Source organism: the organism of the source record quoted next, unplaced genomic scaffold, assembly GCF_019419815.1.
Source record: "Pyrus x bretschneideri cultivar Hongxiangsu unplaced genomic scaffold, Pyrus_bretschneideri_v1 Contig75, whole genome shotgun sequence".
NCBI lineage: Eukaryota > Viridiplantae > Streptophyta > Magnoliopsida > Rosales > Rosaceae > Pyrus > Pyrus x bretschneideri.
Genome location: NW_025999815.1, coordinates 418,921 through 425,534, shown reverse-complemented (window position 1 = coordinate 425,534; position 6,614 = coordinate 418,921). Strand labels below are relative to the sequence as shown.

Genomic DNA, 6,614 nt, shown 5'->3' with positions numbered 1-6,614 from the left:
ATTTATAAATCACCACCACCACCTTCACCATCACCTCCTCCATCATACATTTACTAGTCACCTCCTCCTTGTCCTCCTCCATCCCCATCACCTCCACCACCCTACATTTACAAATCACCACCACCATCGTCTCCATCACCTCCTCCTCCATCTGGTATAAATCTCCGCCACCACCTTCTCCTTCACCCCCACCTCCCTATGTTTACAAGTCACCACCACCCCCATCTCCGTCACCCCCACCTCCTTACATCTATAAATCCCCACCTCCCCCATCCCCATCACCACCTCCTCCTCATGTCTATTAGTCACCACCTCCACCATCTCCCTCACCACCACCGTATTATTATGCGTCTCCTCCACCACCCACTCATAATTACTAAACAAATTGAATTCCTATTCTCTTCATGTAAGTGCACCTTGCAACTAGTTGGAATTTTATGCATCTTTCTCTCACCGTTCTTTGTTTTTGTTAACTGTCAATATTGGTTTACATTGTAGGTTCCAGATTGGTTGCACAAATAATTTCTGCAAGAGAGAGTTTTATCCTGGTTACTTGTTTACATGTAGTCAGTCTACGATGTGGGTTAAGCATAAGAGGATAGGATGGACATTGTTTTTTCAGTTTTCATGCAATTTATGCTTTTATTATTTATGTTTTTTTTTTTCCTACACGAGATATGTTACTTGTGAGTTCCTTATGTGGTTCATTATTGGTAACATATGTTAAAATTTGTTGTAATCATCATTAACCAAATTTAATAAAATATAGCATCAAAAATTTTGGTTTTTTTTTTTGTTCGAGGGACACATTGTTTTCTTTTTTTTTTTTTTTTCTTTAGAACAATTGATATTATCTACGCTAGAGAGCTAGCGAGTGGGCTAAGCCTCACAATAGGCTAGCAATAATGTGGTTCAAATTTGCCTTTGAGGAGAATCGGACCCAAGAACTCTCACTTACAAATGAAAAGAAATACTCCTAGACCGTAGTACTAAATTTCGATTCTCAATACACTAACCGAATACACTAAGTGGCTTGAGGGACACATTGTTGAATGAATAGGATACTTAGTTATTTGAATCAAATTGTTTATTTTAACGATTCAAAATGTTTGTTTTTTTGTAATAAAATAAAATTGATTTAAAAACGAAATATTTATTTTTTGGAATAAATTTATTTTTTCAAATCATTTATAAATCATTCTTGTAAAAGGAAAAAAAATACAAATTTAAAACCACACTACTAAGAATAAATGATTGGGTAACGAAGGGGAAACCGTCGCACAAAGACCAATATCGTCGCCGGAAACATTGGGCGGCGAAGACTGCGTCGTGCAAAGCTTGTAACGTCAGGCATTGCGCGACGGAGGAAAGCTATTCATCGCTCAAAATGAAGATTGCGCGACGGAACTATTTATCGTTGTGTGTTCCGAGCGACGAAACTTGGTTCAACCCCCAAATTCTTGCGTGACAGAGGTAGAGATTTGACCACCAAACTCTTGCACGACGGATGTTGAGGCCATTGCAGTAAGATAATAAAATTATTTTTTTTTTATATAATTTATTATTTTTTTATATTTTTTTTTCCTTTTAAATGTTGCTAATATTGTTTTTTATGTAAAAATCAATTTATTGAAATTAAAAATAGAAAATGAAAAAATAAAATATTGAATTAAAAAAATTATTAAAAATGTACATACAATGGAAAAAAATATTTTTAAATTTGAAAACAATTTAAAACAAAACTAAAATAGGTAGTCCTCGACTTTACAATCGCTGGTTAGTGGTGTTGCTACTATGTCGGTGGGCTGGGAGGTCGTAGCTATTGCGGGGGGTTGGAAGGTCATTTCTGAGGGTGGTTTAACGTCGGGGAAGTTAATGCCAAAAATTTGAAGTGCGCGACGAATTTGGTGCATCAAATTGTTTTGGGCTGCAATCTAAGCCTGTTGGGTGACAATCTGCTGCTTTAGGTCCGCCACTTCAAATGTCAGTGTTTGAACCTCTTCTGTTCTTTGTCTAAAGGATGAGGTAAACGGGTCCTGAAGGCGGGCTTTCCTAAGCCCTTGGTGAACATTCCTAAGCCGACAACTGAGGGTTTGATCTAGTGTGTCTGTCATGATCTGAAACCCAGCATCCTCAGGGGGAAAAACTTCCTCGATTGGGGTCTCTACGGGAAGCTGGGAAGCCACCTCTTCCAGAACGGTCTGGCCTTTCTACAGCATGGTGGACTAGAAAAATGAAATAAACAAATTAATTTGAATATACATGTAATTAATATTAATACTAATTGAATATTAAAAAATTGAAATAACTTACATGAAGCTGCTCCGTCAGCTCATCCCCGGGCTGAACATACACCTCCTTGAACATGTCAATTTCCGGAAACTTTGACCCCCCTGAAAAAAATTTAAAAAGTGTTAACATAGATTACCAATTGTTTGTAATAAAGAGTAAAAAGATTGAAAACTTAAATTAAATAAACAGTTACCTTACGTCGCTCCTCCAACCTATAAGAGAAGCATCGTGAATCGGATCAGTTAAGAAGCTTCTTATTCGACCGAATAATGGAGACTATTCTGAATTATTGTTTGCAGTCAATTTGCAAGCCAAAACTTGAGAAAATATTACAAACCACATGTGCCACTCATATATTTGTAAGGAACATATCATTATGGCTATGAATAAAGATGGAACCAGAAGCAGGCATATCAATGGACAGAGCAAGCTTACCTATCTGGGACCCCTCTCCATGGACAGAGGAAGCCTCACCAGACGGTTGAGCCTCCTCAGAACTCCAGGGCCGTCGATGAGTCTGTTAGGCGCTTAAGATAGGATGCATCACCGAAGAATTTGATGACGCATGAACCGTAGACACCATTGGCCCCAATGGCGTGACCAGAAGGACACCTGTCGTGCCCATATCAGGTGTGGAGGTGGCAGCAACATTACCTCCCAGAGAAGGTGTCTAGCTACCCCTACTAACTGCTCGCTGGTTTGATATTAAGTTCGACATCTACGAAAATAATTATGAATCTGTTTAGATATCATCTTATTATATGCGTTTCATTTTACATATATAAGGTGAATGAAGACATGGGATAGGAATAAAAAAGAGTATTGCAAGGAACATGTTTATTCATAAAAACAAACAACCAAATTGACCCATCTACAATGACATATATGATGCAACAAATATTTTGAAGGGAAATTGAACAATAACCTCTAAGATGTAATCCATTAGCAAACCCTATAATCCACTAAGAATAATTCAGAGAAAAAAATTAAGGACTATTTCAGATCACCTAGTGAAAAAGAGCAAATTCAACAAGAAAAAACTACCAATTCTAATAAAAAAGAGAGGGATTTCCTCCCTGATTGTTGTCATAAGAATCACTCAAAGACAAAAGGAACCACTCCAATTCATAATAGCATTTCATTGAGTTCAACACTGCAATGGAAAAACGCGAGAATATACAAACTTAAAGCAACCAACTAATATCTAATGAAAATGATAAAAAATAGATATCAGACAGGAAGGAAGAAGCTCAAAAAAGGCAACTGAAACACAACCATTTAGACAACATAAATCCATTTTCACGAAGCACTCAACACATACGTCGAAAGATACATCAATTGACTGAAATACGAAAAAGGATAAAGAACTCTAACCTTCCCCGATGACATAAGAACACAGTTAAAAGTAAGGTTCTAAAAATCGATAGGCGCTAGTCAGGTGGTGGGCAGGGGCCTAGCGCCTAGGCGGCTAGGCGGGGTCAAGGCAGATTTATGTAAATTTATTATATATCATGTAAATAAGTGTTTATTTACACACAGAAAAAAAAAAAAAAAAAAAAAAAAAAAAAAAAAAAAAAAAAAAACTATACTTGTATGAATAATAAAAGAATGATAAAATGCAAAAATAGAAGTAGAAGAATACACAAATTATATATACATCCAAAAAGTTCAATATTTAAAAAATAGTAAGCATATAATCATAATGAGGAGGATTTGGATGATAGACTAAATTATTCTTGTTCATGAATCATGATCCTTGCATTGGATTGGACATAGACTAAGTTCTTTAACCTTGTTGTATCTAGTTTATTTCTTTTCTTTGTATGTATCCCCTCAACAGTGCTCTCCACCTAGGACCGCCTAGCTCCAGACCGATTTTTCGAAATGATTTGCCCAAAATCAGGGCGGGCCTTCACTGCCTAGTGCCTATGCGGCCGCCTAGACCTATTTTCAGAACACTGGTTAAAAGAAATCTATTTAGCCCTCAATGAAATCCTTGTTTTGGGCAAGACAATAACAACAAAACCTCTTCATCCAGCTAGTTTATGCATTCAAGGTCGGGATGAACATCACACAAATACATACAGAACCATAGAAACACATGACCGTGAAAACTTAGGAAGTACATGATGCCATTAATATAGTAAGCATTAAAAGTAAATATAGAAACCAATCATAAGCGCAATCAGGAAGCAATTTGTATAAAAATTATATTCCCCACTCAAATAATGAAAGATAATAAAAAAACAACAATATCTTTTATTCTATTACTAATTTTGTAATAAACACAAAGAAAACTTGTCATTTTTTTTTTTTTTTGTCAAAGGTAAACTTTATTAGATTCTAACAGAAATGTTTACATCTTGAGTAAGAACATTAAATAAAAACACCTGACCAATTGCATCCCAACGAAAAGCACCTTCATGTGAGGCCACATATGAGGCCACGGCATGCGCAGCAGCATTTCCACACCGCTTAACAAAACCAAACCTCACCCTTCAAAATTGAGATACCAGAAGAGGTATATCATGAATAACGCATTCCAAAGTAGCATCGATCATGTACTCTCCCGTAAGCATTCGAATAAGAACCTAAGAATCAGATTCAAGTTCCACATCCGCATAACCCAGCTCGCAACAGACCCGCAAAGCTACACGGATAGCAGCAGCTTCTGCCATTGCTGCCGAGTTAAAGAATAACCCCCCTTCCCCACCAGCAGCTTGCAACAAGCCAGCGAAATCCTGCAAAACCCATCCATAACTACCCTTGCATGTCTTTCCACACCATGCACCATCACAATTGATCTTCATCACCCCAAAAGGAGGCCTCTTCCATCGAACCCGTAACCCTGCAAAGCTGTCAACACTCCCCTCCGTGGCACCACCATCTTCACTCCGCTTATTGCATTGCCCAGCTCTAAACTCCAAGATATGACCCCTTACCAAATTCACCATCTCCATGGGATTAGCCAAGATTCCCTTAAACACCATTTCATTCCTGCTCTTCCATATGCACCACATGATAAACACACACTCCTGCATCAGTTCCTCCCTTCGGTCATTACCACGAAACCGGGCACAGAGCATCTGCCAATACTCGCAGAAATCCTTGCCTTCCACAGATGCCACATCCAGCTGCAAGGAACAACAATAACATAGCACACGACTAAACTCACATTGGAAAAACAAGTGATGCTCCGTGAAGAAGCGCAAGAAACAACCATTCCGTTCACATTGGAAAAACAAGTGATGCTCCGTGAATAAACGCAAGAAATAATAATCCAGTCATAAACTGAAAAGCGTTTTTGACTCACAACTGTGTATAAATAGAGTGAATAGTTCAATTACTGATTAAATTTTTCCATAAACAGATCGTGTTCAGATATCCAATACAGAGATTGTATTTCTGCTCAAAGATTATAATCTCAAAACAGAGAGAAGGGAAAAAGTGACTACTTTAACATCCTATATATTGCCATTCTCCTTACTAATTTCTCAAAATTAAAACCACCCCAAAAACAAAAAAAAAAAAAAAAAAAAAAATCCCCAAGTTATAAATTTGTAATTCAAACCCTAATTCAAAAACCTTACATCGTGAGCAACTACATGACTTAGTTCGTTAACCAAAGTGAAACAACAACCACAATTCCCACTTCCAATCCAATTCCAACCCTAAATCCCAGTATTCCTAATTCCAACCCTAAATCCCTAAATGTTGTAATTAGAACAATTGAGAAAATTGCACTTAAAAATAATTGAATTAAGGGAGATGAATTAAGGGAGTCTGGGTGCTTACCTAGTAATGTTGTGGCGGCGGCAAGGAGAGGGTGTGGCGTCGAAGTGCTACGGATGCAAAAGGGGGAGTGACAGAGAGACTGCGAGAAAGGGAGAGATGAGCTTGAGATAGTGAGTCTGAGATAAAGACAGTGCAAGAGAGTGACATATGAGCTTGAGAGAATCGAGAGACAGGAGCCCAAATTTGAGTGAGTCTGAGATAGAATCGAGAAAGAGATTGAGAGAGAGAGAGTTAAGGCGCCGAAATAAACGAGTCCAATTTTGGCAAAAAAAAAATCAAAATTTTACATGTTTGTGTGACGAAGGTGTGTAAACTTTCGTCGCGCCAACAGTTTTAAAAAAAATTGAATTTTTTAATAATTGCGTGACAAACATGTGTAAAATGTCGTTGTGCATAACTGTAAATTTAATTTATTTTTTGTTTTAAATAAAAAAATAATTTTTTTTTAATTAAGTTTGTTACAAATTAAATTTTAAAGAAAATTTTTGTTTGTATACAACATTTTTAAATACCATTCAATACATATC

General features: G+C 37.1%; 1 long non-coding RNA gene across 4 annotated transcripts; it reads right to left on the bottom strand.

Moving 5' to 3' along the window:
• Positions 1-2,514: 2,514 nt before the first annotated feature.
• LOC125472851 lies at positions 2,515-6,331 on the bottom strand. 4 transcript variants are annotated; one of them, XR_007254786.1, is made up of 4 exons: positions 6,088-6,331; positions 4,683-5,426; positions 2,728-3,010; positions 2,522-2,573 (listed from the first exon to the last, which is right to left on the bottom strand). It is a non-coding gene; the product is annotated as an uncharacterized LOC125472851 (long non-coding RNA). The 4 variants fall into 4 exon arrangements; XR_007254784.1 differs by having other exon boundaries at positions 2,515-3,010; XR_007254785.1 differs by having other exon boundaries at positions 2,515-3,010; positions 4,688-5,426.
• Positions 6,332-6,614: the final 283 nt, after the last annotated feature.